We start from the raw sequence: 4,649 nt of genomic DNA, 5'->3' as shown, positions 1-4,649 counted from the left end.
TGCATGTCATCACCTGCTTTGATCTCTCAGCAATGTTGTTCTTTTAAAGCCATGTCAAACAGAGACAGCATTAGTCTTATGCTACAAATAATAGTACAGGCTCAGTGTGAGTCAGAAGTGAAACGTTGAACAAACTGCACCATTAATGTTTCACTTTGGGACTTGTACACCAGGCACATTGTTGCCTTGACCTACATATTCCTACCTCACACACACACACACACACACACACACACACACACACACACACACACACACACACACACACACACACACACACACACACACACACACACACACACCACTGTAGCATAGCGAAGGTCAACAAGCCTTTTAAGCCATTATGCTGCAGAGGGACGAAGGAAGGTATTCTGATTAGGAGATCCATGCTTGACTTTTCATTTGGTTTTAATTTTTTTATTTGTGAGAACACAACACTTTGACGTGACTTTGATGTGCAGCTTGACAGCCAACACATAGTGCCTGTCCAGTATTCTTAATTAATTGTAAGGCATTTTCACATACAGAAATACGGTACCAAAATATATGTTTTTCTCTGTAAACCAATAAAACTGAACTACTCTTATTAATACATAATTATGTTGTGCCATCTAACTGATAAAGTATAAATTGTAAGTGGACAATTTAAAAAGATTTGTTGGTTTATTGGATGATTGTGAATAGGTTGACCAATCATAATGTTTGTCTGCTCTGTGTCTTGGATTAGGTTTAAACTGAAAGGGAATTTATATATTTCTTAAATGTTTAGCATAACTTTATTTTATTTATTCAACCTCAGTCTCCTTATTTGGCAAGCTCAATAAGCTATAGCATGCCGTAGCATTAGTCTGAATGCTCTTTTTATATTCAATTAGTTCTCATAAATTAATACTTTTTTTTAAATACACAAAAAGCAAATAGTGTATTTATTATTATGTTCAGAAATATTTCCTAATTCTGCAACCACCAAATATACAGTACAGCAGGAAAGAGACATACTGCTGAACTCCGCTCACCCTGGTTTGGGCGATGGAAGCTGGCTGCATGGTGTGGGCGGTTTGTTGCCCCTTGATAGACTGACTGGCCCATATTGACACATTACACACACACTAGGTACATCCCCATTAAGAATTAGCAAAGTTTGCTTTTAATTTAATATTTCACTTTCAATTTAAACATAACAAAGTAGAAATAAGACCGCAAGGGTTTTTTACTCACCCCAGTGTAGTCATCGTCACAATAGTGTACCAGAAGGAAGCTGGGATGCTGGTGAACTTGCTGGAGCTGGAGCCCTTCTCTGCATAGAACATGACGGTGGCGAAGATGATGATGGCCATGGTGAGCGAGAAGAGGAGGAAGCCTAGCTCTGAAGCACAACTCTTGAGTGTATAACCCAGGATCCGCAGGCCCTGCGAGTGACGAGAGAACTTGAAGATACGAAACACACGAAACACGCGCAGCGTCACGAAGGCGCCGCTCACGTCTTCGTTGTTACTCATTACCAGGCCGATGTAATATGGCAAAATGGCCACCACATCGATGATGCTCATCACTGAGCGCATGAAAAGGTAGCGGCTTGGAGCAGCAAACAGGCGCAACAGGTACTCCACTGTGAATATCATGACGCAGGCGGTGTCCATGCAGAAGAATGCCACTGTGTAGCGTTCACCACATGGCATGTCTTTCTGGTTGGCGGTGACACCACAGGGCACCGTTTCTACCACATTAGTGAGGACAGAGATGGCAATGAAGAAACCAGTGACATAGTAGAAGACCAGGGCCATGGTGGAGGTATGCGGGTTCTCAAAGGCTCGCCACATTGTCTCCCTGCAGTTCATGTTGGGCAGCTTCATGTCCTTGTTTTCCTCCTCATCATCTTGCAGCCTCTCTAAATTCTCCCTCTTTCTGTCCTTATACTCTTCATAACAGCAGTCGCCGATGATTTCAGGGATGATGCCGAAGAAAGTCAACTCCTCATCGTAGGCTGAGATGCACTCTTGGCGAGGGTAGTGTAGCTTCCCTGTCCGGTAGAAGTTGAGGATGCTTCTGAAGGCATCAGGGTCCCGGTCAAAAAAGTACTCCTTGATGTCATCATTGTAAAAGAAGTCTTTTTCAGAGCTGCCTAGCAGGGTGTCAGGAAAGCGGTCCAGAGTGGTTCTCCATGTCTGAAAGCGACGACCGCTGACATTAAGTACGATCAGCTCATCCTTTCTCTTACGGTTTTCCTTTGGTGCAATAGGCATGGGGCAGTTGGCAACAGGCATCCATCCGATGGCTGCTGCCCTGGCAAAAGGCAGCCAGGCTGCTACTCCTGTCGCCATGGTGAAGTTGCGTTCAAAGTGGTCCTCCTCACCTTCAGAGTCGACTCTCCTCAAAATCAACTGACATCTAAGGGGTTAAATCATAACAAGAAGAGGAAATAAAAGCTAAACACAACACAAGAAATTATCATCAAATTATAACTGTTTGAAATCATGTCACTAAAAAAAGGCAGCATGAAGCTTTTGTCACGTTTAGTTCCAAACTAGTTTTAAATCTCTCTTCAATTTTCAGTCATTCCCCCCTGCTTTCAAATCCATCAGAATCTACCCCAAATCTCATCCAATTTTGAGGACAAAGCTTTAAGGCAACAGCTAAAGCAGCAGTGCTGGGACATCAGAAAGGAGGATAAAGGTGAAGTCTAGTACTATTTCAGTTTAGGTCTGCCAAGATTATTCGACCAATCAAAACGTCTATCGACAGACAAATAATTGCCAACTTTGTTTGATAATCAATCAATCATTACATTTACCTTTCATGCCGAATGGTAAATCATGGTGATTTAAACCTCCCAGATAAAGATTTCCTGCTTTTCTGATTTAAATAGTAAGTCATTAACCCTTGTTCAGATCTGTTCAGGTTTAGCACAGAATCTTTAAATACCCCATTATTTAGAGTAAGGGCTAAAGCCTGAAACGGATTGCTAACACTATGACTGTTAAACATTTTTGAGTTTCATTTGTGAAGGAGACGAACCCATAATAGCTACAGACATTAATTCCTCCAGTTAGATGTTTAGAATTATGTGGTTAATCAGCTCAGCACCATCAACTCAAAGACACAAAAACCCAACCCTATCCTGAGCAGCATCACTATCTGACCGATAGGGAGACGCGCTGACTGTCAGGCACTGAAACAAACCTGTTGCATCAGAATAAGGACGAAACTGATCCAGATTTGAGATATCCTTACAAAAATGTTGGTTGGTTTCATTTTAATAAATGCATCATTTTAGAAATAACCTTAATCACCCGGTCAGTGACAGTAGCCACATTTACAAGTAAATTATGTTTACACATTACACATATCTGACTGCATATACAACCTACGCTTAATTTACATATCAAATAAATGCCTTCACACATGTTTGGTACAGTGAAAGTACTTTTAGCATGCAAGTAGCTGACTAACTTCTACACGAAATGCATTTAATCAACTAACGTATGCTATTTTTAAACGAACCAAAACATATTCTAAGAAATAAATTGAGACCGCAGCACATACAAACACTCACCGCTAAAGTGGAGAGGGACACAACCCCAACTCTTCCAAACCAGATCAGACTTTCTATAAGTCCTCTGTGAGAGAAGAAGAGCTCGTGTCCTTCCAGCGTGATGAAGCAGCGCCTCTTCCTCACACACCGGCACCGAGCAGAGCGCCAAAAACGCGGCTGGTGGAGCAGAGTGAACCCGCCTGTGGGACCAAAAGACTCCAGGAAAAATGGTTTAGAGCGAGATCTGTACACGTCTTCTGATGGATTTCTACATCCTGGCTTATCCTTTGCTTTATCCCGTAAGTGTCAGGGAAGTGAAATGTGATGTTGCAGCGCTTCCCTTTTCTCCAGCTCAAAGTACAATGTGCGTCTCTCTCGCTCCGTGTCATCAGCCCTCCTTCCCTTTGCCTCACTTTACCATCATATGTGACAGACCTATCCTGTCACGTTGGCTTTATTCAATACTGTGGTGCTGCATTGCTGAGGCTATACTACAGGAAGCACCACTTTTGGAAGGGTATGGACAGGGCCGGCCCTAGACTTTTGGGGGCCCTAAGCGAGCTTTGGCTTGGGGGCCCCCCTCACTCTAGCTCGTTCTCACTACACACAACACAGAACCAACTTCTGTCTTATGCTGTTAGCATAAGCACACATATTGTATAAATAAGCATGTAAACACCGTGGACCTAACCTCCTCTTGGGGGGTCCTCACCTACTCTAAGGGGGTCCGGGGGCATGCTCCCCCGGGAAGTTTTTTTTTTAAATATTGAAGTTAAAAGCATCAATCTGGTGCACTTTGAGAGAAAAATTAAGAGATCTATGGATACATCTCTCAACACCCATATGAAACAGAACTGTAAACAGATTTTTCTTTATGGATATTTTACAAATCACTTAAACTGTATTCTTGTTTTGTCATAGTATTTCATAACTGTTTTTCATTTATTGTCTCTGGCTGTCCATCTCATAATGTTCACATAGAAACTAGCTGTCAATAGGAATATCATTCAGAAGAATTATAATTTCTTGCAAAAATCTGTCACAAAAAGAGGTTGCACATTTAAATTCAGGTATTGTTATGGCAACGTCAGTGGCCAAACAGCCACATTTACTGCTG

General features: G+C 42.1%; 1 pseudogene; it reads right to left on the bottom strand.

Annotated features, from left to right (window-relative positions):
• Positions 1–1,214: 1,214 nt before the first annotated feature.
• LOC104945810 (potassium voltage-gated channel subfamily D member 3 pseudogene) lies at positions 1,215–3,614 on the bottom strand (annotated as a pseudogene).
• Between the last annotated feature and the right edge of the window lie 1,035 nt (positions 3,615–4,649).

This window comes from Notothenia coriiceps, unplaced genomic scaffold, assembly GCF_000735185.1.
Source record: "Notothenia coriiceps isolate Sejong01 unplaced genomic scaffold, NC01 NC01_scaffold00010037, whole genome shotgun sequence".
NCBI lineage: Eukaryota > Metazoa > Chordata > Actinopteri > Perciformes > Nototheniidae > Notothenia > Notothenia coriiceps.
The sequence above is the reverse complement of the archived record's forward strand: the minus strand, read 5'-3'. Positions and strand labels throughout refer to the sequence as shown.